Here is a 19,497-nt window from a genome sequence, read left to right as displayed (position 1 = left end):
CTATAGATGTTTAGTGGAAATGTTGGCTCGGACCAAGAAGACTTTTTTTTTTTAAAATAACAGTAATACGTTCTTGAGAAATTCGAAAGAAATTCTGCATACATCCACACAAAGAAAAGTAGTTTTTTTTTTCTAGAAGGACGGTGGTGTCATCCACAAATGTAATAATACTGGAAGAGAGTGAAGAGCATGTGCAGCATGGGCTCTAAGACACATCCTTGTGGAGTTCCTGTGTTTGTGATTATTGTTGTGGAAATGTTGTTCTCCAGCCTGACTGACTGACTGGGGTCTACCTGTTAAATAGTCCAGGACCCAGTTGTGGGGAGTAGGTGGCGCACCAAGAGTGGAGAGCTTGTTGGTGAGCTTAGCTGGTATCGCAGTGTTAAACGCCGAGCTCTAATCAATAAACAGCAATCCGGCATGGCAGTCCTTGCTCTGTAGCTGTGTAAGAACTGTATGCAATGCTGTGCTAACTATATCCTCTGTTGACCTGTTTGGTTTATATGCAATCTGTAGGGGGTCCGTTGTGTCGGGCATGAATGTGGCTCATAATGATTCTCTTGAAGCATTTCATCACTATAAGAATCAATGCAAATGGGCCAGTAGTCAATCAGACAGTTAGCTTTGCTCTTTTTCTGGCAGTGGTATAATGGTGGTTGTTTTGTAGCAGGTGGGGATTGTGGCGTGCATAAGGAAGAGGTTAAATATATCAGTCAGAACATCAGCCAGTGTTGAAGCACAAGCTCTGAGTGCATGTCCAGTGAAGTTAGCTGGGCCGGCTGGCTTTCGGGCGGGGAGACTTTTCCACCTCTGCGGATGATATCGTGAATGGGGGGCATTGAACCCTCACTAGCCCCCTTCCTGCCCACTGACTCGGTGTTGTGGGGTTCAAAGCAGGCACAGTATTTGTCAAACTCATCTTGAGAAAAATGGCTGTCAGTGGTCAATCCTCTGCTTCTGTCTCTGTAGCCGATGATGTTTCCCAAACCCTGCCACATACGTACTCTGAATGTCAGCGATAGTATAGCGACCTTCCAGTTTAAGTCTGAACTTCTTCTTGGCTTCTCTAATTGCTCTGTCTACATCATATCTAGATTTTTTGTACTCTCTGGCATCACTTGAGGCATATGCATTGGAGCAAACATGAAGTGCTGAGTGGAGCTCTGAGTTAGTCCACGGTTTATTGTTTGGATATCACCAGATTTGTTTAAAAAATGTGTTGATATATAGTTATATTCAAAATGAAAGTCAAATATTTGTTATTTAGTTATGATTAACATTCACAGATTTAAAACAATAGGCCCCACAACTGGTGTTAAGCAGGTTTAAGAATGTTGTTATATTAAATGTCATGCATGGCTGCCCGAGGATTGCCTTCCAGGCTCAGACAAGGTGTGCAATACCCTGCTGGGGCAAGAAGGGGCGCCACTGCTAACAATGCTGTCTTTTTTCTCCTCTGTAGCTCTAAGACACCGCCCAGTAATAAGCCATGCCCACCGCCAGCTAAACCCTGTCTCTTACGGGGGCCACAATATATATTCGAAGGCTACCGGAAGATGGCATCTCAGTCTGAGCAACGCAGTCCCTCATGATGGAGCTTCCCCACCCAGACCCGCTGGAGAGAGGTGATTTATTTAAGAAGAGGTTGTAAAGGTAATTGTTGTGCCTGATTTCTGTTGTGCCAAAGTACCGTCATTTCTCTTTCTGTTTTTGGACACTCACAGTAAACTGGATGACTTGTGTGGTAGCCCAACTTTTTTGGGGTCTCCTCAAATTCATTTGCCTCTCACAACTGTTACATAGCCAGCCATTTTCTTTTATTTTGAAGCAGCTGCAACAGGTGAATATTATTTTTTTTTACTATAATAAGAAATAAAAGGGGGATATTCACCCTTTCTAACATAAAGAGCAAGTATTGCTACCCCCTACTAATTACATGGCCATTCATTTGTCCAAAAAGATCAAATGTAATAAACTTGTATTAACGCTCACTGGCTCTCATGTGTACCATTTCAATATCAAGCTCATTTTACTTCTACTTCTCATGAGTTATTTCATCAGTTCAACATTTCATCTTAATTTGTTTTTTTTTACATTTTAGGTGGAGCAGGTGGTGCTGGCGCTACCAGTGCCCAAGTCTTTCTTCTTTGACCCGATACAGGTGAGTGTCCTCTGAATGGAGAGACAGGCCGTGCAATCCATTCTGCCAGCAAGCTACCCTTTTGAACGGATGTCTTTGGAAAATGGAGGGTTATATTAAGGTTTCAAAAGTATAAGGGGTTTGAATGCTGGCCTTGAGAAATATTACAGTGAGCATATGGAATGGAAATTTCCTCCCCAGTTAAAGCTCAGACTTTGTTTTTTTTTTTGATCATTAGATAACTGCTGTAATTATTAGATTTTTATACTGCATATAGGTAAAGACTAAAGCTAATGCCAGAACTATGGATTTACAAATGGCAGGTTTTTAAAATGCCATGAATGCCTGGATACATTAAAGCTATTTATTTAAAACCAAACTGTAATAAATCAGAGCTCTTGCCGATTGTTTTTATGGGATGATAAGATTTTTTATCATCCTTTTCAGTCATTCCTCTGCTGCTATGACTCTCAGAGCAGTCATTGACTTCAGGCTCTCCGTCAAGGTCCAAATGAATATCAAAATGTGTTATTTTTTCAGCTGCTAAGTATTACGTGGTCTCTGACCATCTTTGTTTCTCTGTATAATTATCACTTAATAACTGTGTAATGCATTATATGAGAGTTCTTTTATGTGTGAGACATGATGATATGTGAGCAGTACATGTTTTTTTGTGTCTGTTAGGCATCTTGGTAGTTCAGTTTGGTGAGAGATGCAATAAAGTTGGACATCATTGCGTCTTCTGTGCCAGCTGTGTTTTTTAATGTCTACACAGTAATAGTATCATCCTCTTTAAATGTTATAATAGTCAGGACATAATAGATTGAACTGTAATTCAAACCACCACAAGCAGGTGCAAAAATGCTACAGCCAGACTCCTTACTTGTAACAATATTACACCTATCCTTCAGAATTTGCATTGGCTCCTCAGCAGATACGTTATGTTAGATTGTGTTATCCTGGTGTGAAGCCTGAGGCTATTCTGGTAGCATCAGCTGTAAAACAGGACGCAGTCCTAGGTGGTGTGCCAATCTGTCATGGAGCACACTCCTGCACATATGCTTATAAATATGCACTTATGGGGTGTATTGATAAAGGGGTGAGGCAGGTGGAAAAGTTTGTATCTTAACATCAGCAAAGCCAAGGAACTGGCTATAGACCTTCACCACACCAAAAACCCTTTATGTCCTCTATATTCAATGAGTGAATGTAGAGGTGGTCCGCTTCTACAAGTACTTGGTGGTCCACATTAATGACAGGTTGGACTGGTGTCAGAGCACAGAGGAACTATATAAGAAAGGGCAGAGAAGACACTTAGGATACTGCTTTCCTGTAATATGGGAAGTGACATCCTTCACATCTTCTATAACTTGGTGAAGGCCAGTGCAGTTTTCTACACTGTGGTGTGCTGGGCTGGTAACATCAGTTCAAAAGAAGCCCACCGAATCAACAAGCTAATTAAACGGGCAAGCTCAGTTATAGGAAGCACACTGGGCCTCCTGAAGATTGTAGCACAAGAGAGAATTAAAACAAAACTGAGTGCCATTATGAACAATGCTGCACATCCTCTCTCTGATGCACCAACACAGAGAACTTTCAAGCAACAAATTATTCAGCAGAAGTGTGTCAGGAAACGCAATGGGGCTCCTTTATACCAACAGCAATACGTCTGCATAATGTCTCACTGTGACTGTGACAGTCAAGTCAGAAGTTTTCTTTCTTTTTAATTTTCTTGATTTATAGTCATTCTGGTGTGTGCGTTCAGACCAAAGCGTGTGTGTATAAGTATTTATTTATCTAGTTACTTACTTACTGTATCTATTTATGTATTTAAAGAGTTTCTCTAAAAAGCCAAAATCACCCCGGGGACAAAATAAAATTCTATCTATCTACTAATTTACACTGGCATTTAAGCCAACATGAAGATCTTTAGGGTTTGGGTGAAAGTGGACAACATGGAGAAAATTTCAGTGGGCACCCAAAGAAACAAGGAGACTGCAGGGTGGGGCAGCAGTAACAACAGTACCAGTCGCTCCACTGTCCCAGCTCTATTGTTTTAGGATTTTAATAGTCACATACAAAAACCTTAATAACTCTGCCCTCCTATCACAGTGACTTGATTTTGTGTTCTTTGTTTATTTGGGATTTGTTTTTAATGTGTGTACCATTTGCCAGTCTTTTATACACTTGCATCAGATGGTCTAGATATGGATATGTCTGTGGGGAGAACTGGAGTGTCGTGATCTGTTCGTTAGGGCAAGGCAGTGGGCACAGATGGAGACGTTGGGAAAACCAGTGCGGACTTTGCTTTGGGGATTGGACACTACAGTGGCGTCCAGCAGAAGTGCTAGAGCCGAAGGTCTTCACCAAATCCACGTTCACACACAGGAAAAGCTGACTTGCACAGTGTTGTCGTTTAGTGTTCTTTTTAAATTATTGATGCATCTCCCTCCCCTCCTTTTATTTAATACTGCAGCTTTTTTAACTAAATAGTCAGACATGTAATTGTACTTATTACTTACAAAGTACAGAGTTGAAACAGTACATTAGTCCCCTTCTGCATCTTTAAATTCCTTTTAGGCTTTTAAGATCTTTTGAACTCATTGGACTTGTAGTTCAATTTACATTTACATTTCATGGTTGAAATCAAATAAATTGTTGGCACCGGATAACGTAAAGTGCATTAGGAGTTTGGTTATTACATATACTGTATAAAGCCTAAACACAAATTATCTTGGAAATCAGTGCATACTGAAGAAGTTCCTGAAGATCGGAAGCTGGCAGTCATAATCCTATTAAAACTGATGATTGGGCCGACTCTAATAGGTAACATCGAGGGCGTAGCCAGGTGTCCGCTGGGTATGGTGGTCACTTACGGTGTGAGCTCGTCTTCTTGGACATTTGGCCTTGAATGTACAGCTCATTGCACTCCGCGTGTATGTTTGGGCCTCGTTTTATCTGTCTGGTTGATGTGATAAAGAGTTTAACCGTTTCTTTTCATTTATTCAGCATCATTTTTCAGTTGTGAGGTATATTATTTTGAAGGTTTTTTTGTTATTTTTCTTTTTGCCTGTTACCTTGTTAGTCTTTATTTTAAACATGCCTTATTTCAGGACACATCTCAGAATTGCATTTGGGGGTCATGGTCAAGGGGCAAATAAACTTTTGCAGTGTTATTTCAGCAAGTGGCATAGATGCTAATTTTAAAGAAAGCAGCAGGGCCATATTATGTGTACAGTACACAGAAAAAAGTCAGAGTCTTGTTAGAAATTCCACTTGTGAGCGAGACATTACTTTTGCTTTTCTCTGTAACACCTTTCACACAACCTCCCTGAAAAACTGCTGTGAACAGAATTGCTGATGCAAAATGTTGTTAACAGTAACCAATTCTGCTTGTCTTGTATTAACAAGTGAATTTTTCACTAAGGAAACCAGCCTTTGTCTATTCCTGTCAAGAGCAGCTGCTAGGGAATAGAAATTGAGAAGAGAGGACTACTAAAATAACTTTGAGCGTAGCTGATACTTTGAAGAAAGATGCCTCGCTGCAGTACTGATAATTCATGATTTGTGTTCATGCAAACTACTATTCCATAAAACAGAAATCAGAAATAACCACTGCAGTCTCTTTATACTTTACATTGTTAACAGACAGATCTACCATGACGCTATAGCATCTGGGCCTTCACGTAAAGGGGTCCTGAAAGACCTCATAAGGTGTGCCGGCAACATGTTTTCATAACATTTACAACAAGTAATAGTTTGAATCACCATCGGCTAAGGTATGGCTTTCTCCTCTCCATCTTTTTTTCCATAATACTCACACTTCCCACTTGTCTGGTGACTTGAGCGCCTGTGAGCTCCATCTTTACACTCTCATACTCCTTTTACATTCAGTGGTCTCAATTAAGGCTGTACAGGGTACCTTGAGTACCACACTGTTATACTTCAAGGAAAGAGTGGGAGGCAGCAGGATGATCCTGCTATGGGGAGGTTGGCTTCTGGGAAGTGGAAGGACTCATATGGTTTGTAACCTCTTTGGCATCTTCAGTTATTCCTAATCCTTCTATTAATCCCCAACATCCTATGCCAAGTTGCCTATGTCAAGGAGATGAGCCCAGTACTCGTGTAAAGTGAATTTCCTTATGTTTGCAGGTAGAGGATGCAGCTCCAGGTAAGAAGTGTATTGCTCTTTAACAGTGCGATATGGTTGACACAAATCTCCCACACGTTTATCAGTCAGTCGATGTACATAATAGAAAAGGAATTTGATGACGTTATTACGTACAGTACCTCAATACAATGCAGTGTCAAGTTTAAGATGCAGTATGCCAGTCGAGTTATCCTGCCTGGCTATGGTACACCATGGTCTAACACCTAAAGTACATGTATATACTATACGCAGGTTTATATAACACACCTACATGCTACGGGTAATGGCCTCTAATAGCTTTTATCACCTGATATCCCTGCCACCATCCAAATTATACTTTATAATTGGTGGGAGTTTTCTTCTTCTCTCATTTTAAGTAAATATGTATTTTTGCAGTCCAACCTATTGTTTTTCTTAAAGAGGGCCCCTAAAATTGTAATGTATACGCTTCATGCTCCACAAAACCTTTATCTAACCTATGAGGGTGTGTTGCATTTGGTGGAGATTCCAAGGCCTGTAGTACTCATAGAACAGAGGTGGCCAGGATCTCCCATGATGCCTGTCTCCAGTAATGAGTATTGCTTTCAACCATCTGGATGGAGGCTGTTGGTCAAACTCAGTTGGTAGACTACAAATACCAAATGCCCCATGACTTTGACTTTGTCTGTTCTCATGTAGCGGTTGTATGATGTTAAGATTCACACCATCTGAAAATGGTGATTTGTTTATTTTATTACAGGGACCCCAGGAACACACTTACACACAGAGACTTGTAAGAAAGTGGCTCAAAATCACTAAATAAGAAAGAATATATTAACCAAATAAGGAAGGATAAAAACAATTATTAAAATAATCTAATGCGTACACAAAAATTCACCCTAATAGCCCTAACGGCAAGAGATAGTCAATTAACACAGAACAAAACGTGACAAACCCCAAAGTACAAAAAGATCAACAATGAAGATGATAATACACAGTCCAGATGCAGATTAAAGGTGATGAATGATTGGAAGTCTCAAATGAATGAACAGCTTTCAGTATAATATGTAGAGGTTTGTCCTACCGTGACGGCGTGTGGGTGAAGAATTGCAGGCATTGGGAGCGCGCCGTAGATGAAGATGTTTACCAGCTCTGATCAGACCACGCAGACATCAGGCACAGGACACGATCACAAATTCAGAAACTGTAATCCTCGGGAAACTGATATTGGGGGAAAAACCACAGAGCCAACACCTAAAGCTGAGCAATGGCCAAAAACTACCGGGGCTGCTGTGATTTGGAGATCATTTAAGTAGCGCTTACTCAACTCTTGCCTCAAGCAGCAATGTGTAGTTTGTGACAGCAACTCGATTTTGTTTGCTTGTTCTGTGATTTGAAAGGATAAATAGGAAAGCTGAGAAACTATGCAAGGCTAAAGACATAAGAGAAGATAAGGTTCACATGCTGTATGCTGTATATTGTAGGAAGCTCAAAGCTAAATTATACCAACATGGACACATTGGGCTGCATGTTTTCCATGCGTAAGTGTAGCCTGCTGTTGTTTAGGTATGAAGTTTCCAACATTTGAAAATGTGTTTTGGACAGAAGTTCTGAAATCCCATGGAGTCTTGTCGCCGCCAGCTTGGGTCTCTGCTACATGCTATTCCTTAATTTTACCATCACATCTATTCAGCACATTTCTACCACGTACGTTACTTTTTAATAACTCTTCCAAACAATGGTAGAGGGCCAATTAAATAATATAAGTGTATAAAAAATATTAAAAAAAATTCATTTCATCATTGAGACCTGTGCTGGCCTGAGTTGGATGAAGCAGGTTTGACGGTGTGTGTTTAGGATCACGTATATTCATTCATAATGCCATTTCTATAGAACCTGTCTGTCCTGTAATGCCTGTCTTCAGCCATGCAGAGTGTATGCCTTTTAGTATGTGTCCCGCCTAAAAGCAATTTGGTATGTGATGGGCATAGCCTACCCACTGGGCAATTACCCATCCATCCATTATCCAACCCAACTACAGGGTCACGGGGGTCTGCTGGAGCTAATCCCAGCCAACACAAGGCAGGAAATAAACCCCGGGCAGGGCGCCGGCCCACCACAGGGCACACACACACACACACACACTAGGGACAATTTTGAATCGCCAGTGCACCTACCCTGCATGTCTTTGGACTGTGGGAGGAAATCCGCGCAGACACGGGGAGAACATGCAAACTCCATGCAGGGAGGACCCGGGAAGCGAGCCCTGGTCTCCTAACTGTGAGGAAGCAGCACTACCCACAGCGCCATCGTGCTGCCCACTGGGCGATTAATAAAACTAAATAATATCATAATTGCTGCACAGATAAAGAACAGGCAATAACAAAGTGACTTAACTGATAAAGAGAGGCATATTGTGGATCACTTCATTTTTAGCCATAAGCATAAACTGCATTACTGAGGTAAAACTTTATTCTTCACCATCCTCAAAGTACCCTTGATGACATGTTCCTCCATCTCTTTAAATAGTCATATGAATATTTCTGTGTGTTTCCTGTTTATCTTTGAGTAACATAACATCTATTGGAAGCTTAATAATCCTCTTTTGTCCATTTTTCAACATACTTCAGTAGTTCCTGAGCTCTTGTGTTTAAGTTCACCTAAACTATCTGGTTTAGGAAAGTGTCTTGTGGTTTGTTTGCTGTTTTGCTGATTACCCCGTATACTAAAATGAAGAAACAGCTGCACCCAGTGTCCTCCTAAATGTGCTGCCCTCCACTGACCAAGAAGGCCATCAGCGTGATTTGAACAGTGCAGGCTGTGCCTTTGCGCCACAAACACGTGACATTATTCACAATGCGTATCCAGTTATATACTGTATATGTGAGAGACACTACATAAAATGAGATTTACAAAAATACACAAACCCTGACAAAAATGAGGTAGCAGTCATCCGATTATCTCAAAGGCTGGGAACTTATGTTTTGAGATTTAAAAGCCATGCGGTATGGGGTTGAAATAAACAATAAAAATAAATGAATTTTTCCTTGATGACGTGCTTTTTTTTACTTGAGGTATGAGAATGGCTTTGCTATACTGGCTTTATTTGTACTCCCCATAACTGATCCCATTCAGCCCATGTGCCGTCTTCAGGGTGGCACTCAGATCTGTTTTAAGGGGCCTTTTTCCGACCCTGATGCTACAATTTGTGCTTTTTTTCACAATGTTTTTTTGCAAAAGCAGGTTGGCTTCAGATAATGGCTCCAAAATACATAGACGTTAAGAATGTGTATGCTACACACTTCGTAGATAAACAGAAACTGGGATTTTTAATCAGAGCTTGAGACTTTTGCCGCTGCATTTTTAATATGACTTTTTTGCAGGTGCTGCCAGTTATTGTTTGATAAACTAAAAATGAAAGTGAGCCATAAACTGTAAATAGTGAAGTTAAGCATTCATTTGGGAATGTGTTTTACATGACATGGTCTCCTTTAGCCTATTCACCATTCCACGCAAGCCCCCCCAGCATTTTCCCAATGTAATGTGTGGAGAGGGCACCACAAAGCCTACAGAGGAGGACGTGGAGCCTGATAGGAGCACAGCAGTATCTGTCACCGGCACTATTGGGTGCAACAACAAGGAATGCCTGAGTGTCGGGGTTCAAACCTGAGAGTGTTAATGAAACTATTAATTAAACACTCTCTAGCTGCCATAGGACAAGTCCCAGACGTTAGATATAGTATGTAACCATATCGTTCTAACAGGTGGCTTGTTGTTTCCCTCCAGTCCACTTGGTGGCAGCACATGGTCTCTGAGCAAGAATGTGACAAATGCACGACTTTTCACACATAGAGAGTACATAGCAGACATGGACCTCTTAAAGGCTGTACCTAAATAGCCTACAGTATGTCCAAACTTCAATGGCAAGGGTTACACATTTAAAACCTTGGGAGCTTATTACTCCAACGCTTCAAAAATGACATTGGTTAGCTGTTCTCTTTCACATCTAATATAAACTTCTCTTCTTAGGTTTTAAGGTCCTTCATGGTCTGGCCCCACCTTATCTGTTCTTCTTATTGAACCCCCATTCAGCCCTCGCACACGTTCCATCCCATTTACTTCACTCTTCCAACTCCATGGCAGGTATTATAGAGTAGTGGTTAAGGCTTTGGGCTTCAGACTCTGAGGTTGTGGGTTCAGATCCTGCTACTGACACTGTGTGACTCTGAGCAAGTCAGTTCACCTGCTGCAACTGGAAAAAACAATAGAAATGTAACCAATTGTATCATAAACCTTGTAAGTTGCCTTGGATAAAGCCAGATCGGCCAGATAAGTTCATGTAAACAAATGCTGTGAAGTATCCCACTGTGCAGGTTGCGTGCTATGGGTGGTTTTAATGTAGCGACCCACAACTATAGGGTCCCTGCCTGCTTCATTTTTGCACCTCGCTGTCTGTTTTTAAATCTAATCTTCAAAATTATTTTTATTATTGGTTTCATTCATTTTGTTACTGATGTACAGTATACATATTTGGCTGTATTTAAATAAAATATATTATTGTTATGGGTATAATTATTACTATGCTGGTGTACAGGTGTCTGAAGAGGATCTTCTGGCCTGTTGGCCTCAACACTTTACAGACACACCCAAGATCAGGTCAGAGAAGTAACTTCAGTTCTGGGTTGTAATTTAAAGATAACTGAGTGAGGGGCGGAGAGGCTCGAGAGTGTTTAGGGATGGGACAGAGGTGGGCAAGTGGCTAACCCACCCCAACTGAGGTTACAAACCTTTGGAGGGAAACCCAGAGAGACAGGCAGAGTGCATTTCTAGCCATCCATTATCAAAGCTGTTTCATCCAGTACTGTGTTGTTGGGTTGGCGTGCCTATGGAAGGGAAGGCACCAGTCTGTTTTCCTTTACTTTATTTTCTACTTTGTGCATTCCTCTGTTGGTTTTATTTTATATAGTAGACATGCCTTTCCTTATACTTTGACATTCTCTGTATCTTTGAGGGCTGCAGGTCACTACAAGAGCACTCATTAGTTTGAAGGAGTTAATAAAGGGTGGGATTAAGCTCTTAAAAGCAGGGTTTACATACGCTGTCATAACCTGTGTTGCAGGAACGCCATCTTGATCTACCTGAATTTCCCCTTGGGATTAATAAAGTATCTATCTATCTATCTATCTATCTATCTATCTATCTATCTATCTATCTATCTATCTATCTATCTATCTATAACAACAACATTTATTTATATAGCACATTTTCATACAAACAGTAGCTCAAAGTGCTATCTATCTATCTAAAACTGGCGCCGCCAGAACTGTACTAAAGGCTTAAAAAAGATGAGCAGCAGATGAGCATTCATTTGAGTTTGCTTGCAAAAACAATTCCATTAAACAGATACTCGCTTTGCTTCAGTAGGCTTTAATGTTGCTTGGACAGGGAGCGGAGCATAACATGACTGGAGCCCACTACATTGCAAGCTGTTTATGAAGCATTCCCACCAAACCATATAAGCCTCCATATTCCTAAAGCAATAAAAACATTCCTGTCAGAGCTGATTATAGGAATTACTGATCCATGCTTAACGTGTGGGGTGACAAGAACAGAATATTTCATTCTGTTAACTTAAATTTAAAAAAAGCTTTGGAACTAATTTTACTTTTCATTACAGAAAGCATTTTCTAGAAGCTGCATTGTACTTGGTGAGAGCGTCCACCCCCACCCCGCCCCCTTGTAACTCAATGTAGTAAGTAAATGGAAGCACTCCTTTCCTCTCCGCTCCTCTCCACTCCTTTCCTCTCCTCTCCGCTCCTCTCCGCTCCTCCACTCTCCTCTCCTCTCCTCCAGGCTATTTTCCACACGCGATGCAAAGTCTCAGCCAAAACAGTAGGCTACGCTCCGCTCGTACAGGGACTTTCAGATGTGTTCAACTGTACGCTCATTGTTACATTTGATAAGCTTTTATTAAACGGCAACAATGACTGACTTCAGAAATGTGTGGCCTTCAGTGCAGCAGAAGCGCCTTAGCCAAAAGTTTCAAGGATAAGACTGGAAAATAAAACTTCTTTCCAGAGCGCATTCTGCAGGCATGTCAGTAGAAACCGAAAACATTCTTTGTCAGCTGTCAGTGAAGACACAAAGACTTCTTTGAAGGTTACTTTTCGTTGCCACAGCCTTGCTTACTTTGGTGCTCCTTCTTTGTGTTACAGAGCAGCTCTGTGGCCCATTTGTAACATTCACTTTGGAGTCTGGAGGTAGTATCCCCACGCTGAGCAAACACTAATATGAAAGCCACCCAGATGTTTGCAGCTTCAGATGTAATATGGAGAAGTAAGTGCACGTGCCAATGGTCAGACAGTGGATTACAGGAGATTCATAATGTTTTCCATAATCGCCGGTGCTTTTGTATTTCATTTGGACTCAGTGAAGAGAAGCAATGCTTTAGTTTTTGTGGGTGCATGAAGACTGACATCACCATTACTTTTGAAAAAGATGAGATTGGCTAGGAAATTCATTAGGGATTTCTTTTAAATTGAAAGAGTTTACAAAATGTTTTATTTATTTGTATGCACCTTAAAACAATACAATACACAACTAGTGTATAAAACTCTAAATTCTTATCCCTGTGCTAGGTGGCTGTTGAAGCTCATTCTCACGAGCAGAGGTCTGTGATGTCTGAATGGAGACAATGCTTACAGGTGGGCCTGAAACAACACCCGGATTATCCTTCTCTGTTTCCCAGGCATGGTGGGGGGTGAAACATCTGGAGGTGAGGTTAGAGCCCTCAAGGTTCCAGACATCTGGGCCTACCACCTGCTTTAGTAGTTTGAACTCCTGCAGCCCCAATCGTTCTGCAGTTCACATCCCTAACCCCTCAAAGATACCCCTAGATTGACACCTGAACCCCCCCACCACCTGAGCTACTGAGATCAGAAAAATGTAACAATCTAAGCCTAAATACAGTATAATTGAGAAGCCTAAATCAAAATGCAGTTAAAGAAGATTTAAATGAAAGTGTTATCATGCACAACTAGCTAACTTATTTTATAACCCCATAATTTTAGTCATAAAGAAAAAGAAAGATCTTCCAATCCAGTAGCAATGAGCACAGAGATTCGGCCCTGTCCTCCTCCATCTTGACTCAATCAGTCTTCCGCCATTGTTGTAATCAAAACAAAAGGTTGAAGCTTTTTTTTTTTTTGGTTTCTCACTAGCTTTAGTCTTGAATAGCCATTCTGTTCTGGGTTCATTTTGTAATCATCCTCAACCCTCTTTTTCCCTTCATCCTTCATCTCTCTCTATATAAAACATCTCTATACAGTATACTGTACTGTATATATAATTCATTTACTCACTCATCCACATAAACAGTGTTTCCTCTTTAGTTAAAATGCTGAACTTTGTTAGGCTGGTACATCTAAGCTAGTCATTATCCACTAAGAAAAGACAATATATCGATATTTTTGGGTAACACCCGGCCCCCATAAATGGAAAACTAAATATCCCAAAATCTCACAAATGCTTTGACTTATTTCACTAAAATTTGGAGACATTATAGAAAAAAGAAAATTATCCAGCAAACATGTTTTTTTACTTCCTGATACATTCCTTTGTTGATATTTATTAATGTTTTGTTAACAAATTAAGGATGCAGCAGAAGGAACTGACAGCAGCACTAGCCAAAAGGGTGGATGGATGACTGAAGAAGAGGCAGTGCCCTGGACCCTGATGTAATCGTGATTGCCGTGTACAGTGAAATATGGAAAAAAGAAAGTTTGGTCAAGCTGAATGGTTAGCTAGCACTGTAAAGCCTGAGTTCCAGTGCCAGATGCTGTGGCTGTGAGTGTTGGTGTTGCTTCACCAGAAGGAAAAAGGCAGGGAGAGAGAAGTAGAGGCAGAAAGTGGCAGTGCTGGATCCAAGACAAGGTGGACAGATGACGTAAGTTTAAACCTAATGGTCCCCCTACTGGCTACATTCACATCTATGGATTTTGAAAGGTGACCCCCCAACGCTGCCATCTGAAATCATTTACATTTACTCGCATGTCGTCTTTCTTTGAATGGTGATGCACTCGCCAGCATCTATATTTGCAAATGTGGACCTGCCGATTGTCTAAGGAGCCTCACCCATACTACCGGCAGTTATTTTCACTTATTTTCTGGCACTTCGAGCAGGATTGAAAAAAACCCCAAAAGTAACAACGTTCAGTTTATTACATGGATTAACTAAATGTGATAAGCGTGCAGCCTGTAAACGTCACTGCTGTTTGTAATAAGTTAAAAGTAAAATGTGATTTGTTAGAACTTCACTGTCTGGCTATAGCTATGGCAAAAATAAATACAAGCTTGAACATACAACTGATTAAAAAAACACAGAAAAGAAATACGTAAGTGAATGATGTAAAGTGAAAATTGTACAAATATAATAATAATAATAATAATATATACTCAAGTTTCACATTATTCCTACAGATTACCCATTTCAATTCAATAGAATACGCCTTCTTGTAAAATTGTGTTTAAAATGACTGCTTTGGCAGGTTGCAGAAAGGAAAAATTTGGGATGCCAGCTGGGTCGTTCCATTCAATGCCCATCACTATAAACAATGGACATGCCCTTTGCAGCATTTCCCCTGTGAGTTTTGCACAACAAATAAAAACAAAAGATATTTGCCTTATTACTGCAAGTTAAGGTTAGTCTGCTCAGGGCGCCTCCTTCTGGGACGCGGAGGCTGTCATGGAGGGTGAGCCGGGAGGGGCAGCATCAGTTTCCCTCACTGGGTGGCTTTTTGGCACTGTGGAGAAAGAAGGAGATGGTAATGTTAGTGATAGCACCACCTCGTGTCCCGGCAGATTATTCCATACCTCGACAGAGCCCGTAAGGAGATCCTCTGACGTACAAGTGTGACACGACCAACAAAAGCCAAGTCACTAGGAAAGGCAAGACTCGATCTAATGCAGGAATCTTTTCCTCATGTGCAGCTGTATATACAGTAGTATGTTTATGAGGAAGCACCTCCAGTGGTCTAATCATATTATTATTATTGTTACTTATTATTTCACCAACACCTTTATCCAAGGCTTACAACATCTGAGAAACACCTGGTTACGTATTTTTTTTTATTTTCTTTTGTTTATTGGAACATAAGCAGGTCAAGTGACTTGTTCAGGGTCACAGAGTATCGGTAGCAGGATCTGAACCCACAGCCTCAGAGTTTAAAGTCCAAAGCCTCAGACACTACAGCACACTGCCTGCCAATAATATGAGCCATAGATTAAAAAACAAAACTACAAACGCTTTATAGAGACACACTTAGTGAGTTAAATAGAACTTCTTGTATACCTGATTAGCTGACAGCACTATAATGGAGGCCCACTGACTTATGAAATTTGATTAAAACAGCCACTAAAAAATCTATAACAAAAGAATATTTCTTTATACTGTACATACATAATTACATTCGCTTATTTCTTATTCTAATTTTAGTCCCAATTAATCAAAGGTCTCAGAATACCATTCCTATTTTTGTTTAATTACCGGTAAATATTTCAGAGCAGAGTGCCTCAAAAGTGACGCATCTCAGTTCAGAGGGTCATTTAAACAACAGGAAACTGAAAGGAATTAAAAGAAGAATTATCTAAACCCTAAGTTAGAGGTTTTTCACAATTTTTTCAGTACAGCTTTCTTACTCTGATTAAACTGACAGAATTTCGTACATTAACCTTAATTTTTTTAGGCCTTGAGTTTAACTACTCCATTTCCATCCTGAATTGGTTTTGCCCGATTTCTGTTATAAGGCCAGGATGGCTTGATTTCTTGACACACACAAAGGTGAACCTTTGCAATGATTTTAATGGTTTAGTGGAGAATCCCATCAACAGCAGTGAGGAGACACAGAATTATTTGGGGAATTGGGGGTGGGCCGTGCCACTTGCTGCTTCCTCTCTATGCATTACTCTCCTTCAATGTGTTTTTCTTCTACCGCTTCTCTATTTTCTTGATCCTGGATCAACTTTGGTGGGTTCCTACTACTGGACAATGTTTCCTGGAAATCTGGTTACTTTCTCCTCTGTTCTCCGTAAGCGGATTCTTAACACACATGGTACGTTCTCTTCACCACAGATGAAAAAAATGTCAAAATGTAGAAGTTGGCTTGGTCGATTGGTAAAGAGGGTGAGGCAGGGCCTCCTTCAGTGTGTGGATTCAGTAGCAGGAGTTGAGAACAATGCAACACAATGTTGAAAGCAGGAACTGTTCACTTAAGAATACTGTATAAATATCATCAAGGACAAAGTCAGTGAAAAAATAAAAACAACAGAGGTAATCCAAGTGAAACATATGTCAGGCCAGAAACTGACCCCAAAAAACAACTGACAGACACAACGGCAGAGCAAACGATCAAAATCACGGCCAGGAGTCTAATTAAATGCCCGAGAATAACTAAACTCAAAAACATCTTTGAAAAATTGATTTTGGGGAGGCGACTCATTAAAAATTGAAAACCTCACTGCCGTATAGTTAAATAACTTGCTGCCTTGATTTCAAGGGGTGGTGGTGATCATCTCCACCGTGCAAACATGCACACCTGGAGGGGGTGCCCCTGAAAAAGTTTCAGTTATATAATTTAACATTTCACCGATGACTTTTGTTAATGGGAGACTTGAGATGTCTGTGATCCATGTTTAGTCAAAGTCACTACAAGATGTGTCTTAAGGTTTGTATGTCATAGATACTGTAGATCTGAAAAATGAAATCCTATTATTATCAAGTTTGAAGCCGAGGTCAATGAGAAGGCTTACCTGGAGTTCCTGAAGGCTCTTGATGCTGCTGGGCTCTTGGCTGACGAGCCCCTTTTTTACTGGGGACAGTGTCTCGGAATTGGCAGACTGGAGTGGTGTTTCTGGTTTTTAAGGATGGGGACTGAAGGGTGTACTCCAAGTTTAGGGGATCACCCTATTCAGTTTGCCAGAGTAGAAGAAGAGAAGGTCCATATATTGGTCAAACCTTGGATTCATGAGGAGCAATGTGAATTTTGTGAAACACTGGACCAACTCTTTACCCACAGGGGAGTTTGTGTGGGTTAATGAGAGCACGTCCAACCAGTCTGCATGTGTTTTGTGGATTTGTAAAAGGCATATAACCATCTCTCTCGGGGTGTCCTGTGGGGGTCCTTCTTGAGTATGGGGTATTCGGTCCGTGTACAACAGGAGAAGAGTTTGGATTACATTGCTGGCAGTAAGTCAGACTTGTTCTCTGTGGGTGTGGGATTCCACCAGTGTCGTCTTTTGTTACCGATTCTTTTTATGGATAGAATTTCTAGCTGCAGCGAAGGTGTGGAGTGTGTCCAGTTTGGTGACCTCAGAATCAAATCTCTGCTTTTTGCAAATGATGTAGTCCTGTTGGTTTAATTGGGTGGTGACCTAAAATGCATACTGAGCTAGTTTGTGTATGAATAAGAAGCAGTCGTGCTGGAAATCTGAGATCATGGTTCTCAGCCTGAAAAGAGTGGTGTACCCTCTTGAAGGAGCAGGCAAAGAAGTTTAAGTATCTTGTTGACGATTTAGTTCAGCATCCACAGCTATGTTGACTTTGTACCAGTTAGCAGTGGTGAACAGAGAGCTGATCTGAAAGGCTGAGCTCTTTATTTACCAGTCAATGGATGTTCCTAACCTCACCTATGGGTATGAGTTTTGAGGAGTGGCTGAAAGAACTTTTATACAGTAAGTGGTGGAAATGAGCTTCCTTTGCAGGGTGTCTGGACTTGCTTTGGAGATTGGGTGATGAGCGCAGACATTCAGCAGGAGGTCAAAGTAGAGCCACTGCTCCTCCGCATCAAAAGAAGCCAGCTGAGGTGCTTCGGGCATTTGATTAAGATGCCTCCTGGAAACCTCCCTGGGGACGCATTTCAGGCATGTCCAACTGGGAGAAGACCTTGGGGCAGTCCCAGGACAGGTGGGAGAGATTACATCTCCCAGTTAGCTTGGGAACACCTCAGTATTTACTCAGAACGGTCGGAGGAGGTGGCAGAGAAAAGGGACATCTGCGCATCTTTGCTTGGGCTGCTGCTCCTGTGACCTGCATCAGACACGCAATAGAAAATGGATTAATGGATGGATGGATACATCTATTTTTCTATTATAACTTTCAATTATCACAATAAGCCCCAGCTGTATGACTTGTGATGGCATGATTCTAAACAAGATCACGTGGTCCTAAAAGACAGATAAATGAATGAGCGAGTAAAACTGCCAAATATCATAGAGTGACTAAAATGTGTCAAGAATACACAGTAGCTCCTTACCTATGCTGGAGGTCCACTTTTTATAGACAAAGAAATGAATCTGCCATTTACTTATAAATGTAAGGTTACGATAACATGCAGCACAACGATGCATGGACAGGTATTGTATTAACAAGTGGTACTAATAAGTCTGAAACCATTGAGAGCTGACCAAGTGCTAGAGTGGTCTGTACAGCTGCCTTCCAGTTTTATCATCCTAATTTGAATCCTGTGCCCGGACACAAGATATGTAGAGTCTACACATTCTCCCTGTGTTTGTGTGCTACTTGGGATGTACCTGTTTGGTTAAATGCTGGTTCTAATGGGCTCTGAGTATGTGTGAGTGGACCCTACATGCATATTGGCACCTGATGTGAGGGAATCGCCCAAAAGAAGTGCTGGGATGTCAACTGGCTTGTCCTGTTTAATCGTTCAACACACTAAAGTAAAATAAGCTCTTGCTGGCGTGGAGGAACAAAAGGCTTGAACACAAAACACAAAAATAACCCAGTTGGACTGTATTAAATGGGGCTTGAACTGGTCAGATTGTGTGGCAGCTCCATCCTGCCATGAGTAGACGCCTTCTTCCAGGGTGCCTAGGCTTTACTGGGGTTGGACCAGCGGTGGGGGAGTCAGTCGCGCTCACTGGGAGGGAAATGGAGATGACACAGTTATCACCAGCATCCTCTATCATTCCGGGGCGGCGTTACATACCTGACATGACACTGGAAGGTAATCCTCTGACACGCATGCACGGCACACGAGTTGGCTCTTGCTTTGCACCTGATGCTGCCAGCGTTCTGGCACCTTGTAACCCTCAGCTGTTTGAGAAGGTCATGTTAAAGATCGTTGATATATACGTACAGCAGTGTAAAATGAAAAGCAATACGCTGTGCAGAGAAACAAACAGATCTGAACTGTATGGATATTTACTCTCTAGG

The 19,497-nt window shown here is 41.2% G+C and overlaps 1 long non-coding RNA gene across 1 annotated transcript in view; it reads left to right on the top strand.

Moving 5' to 3' along the window:
- LOC120517917 overlaps positions 1-19,497 on the top strand; it is a 60,490-nt gene that overhangs the window by 16,407 nt on the left and 24,586 nt on the right. The window contains exons 2-3 of the long non-coding RNA XR_005631134.1: positions 1,463-1,653; positions 2,102-2,161. This is a non-coding gene — a long non-coding RNA (uncharacterized LOC120517917). The remainder of the gene's footprint in view (positions 1-1,462; positions 1,654-2,101; positions 2,162-19,497) is intronic.

Source organism: Polypterus senegalus, chromosome 1, assembly GCF_016835505.1.
Source record: "Polypterus senegalus isolate Bchr_013 chromosome 1, ASM1683550v1, whole genome shotgun sequence".
Classification (NCBI taxonomy): domain Eukaryota; kingdom Metazoa; phylum Chordata; class Cladistia; order Polypteriformes; family Polypteridae; genus Polypterus; species Polypterus senegalus.
The sequence above is the reverse complement of the archived record's forward strand: the minus strand, read 5'-3'. Positions and strand labels throughout refer to the sequence as shown.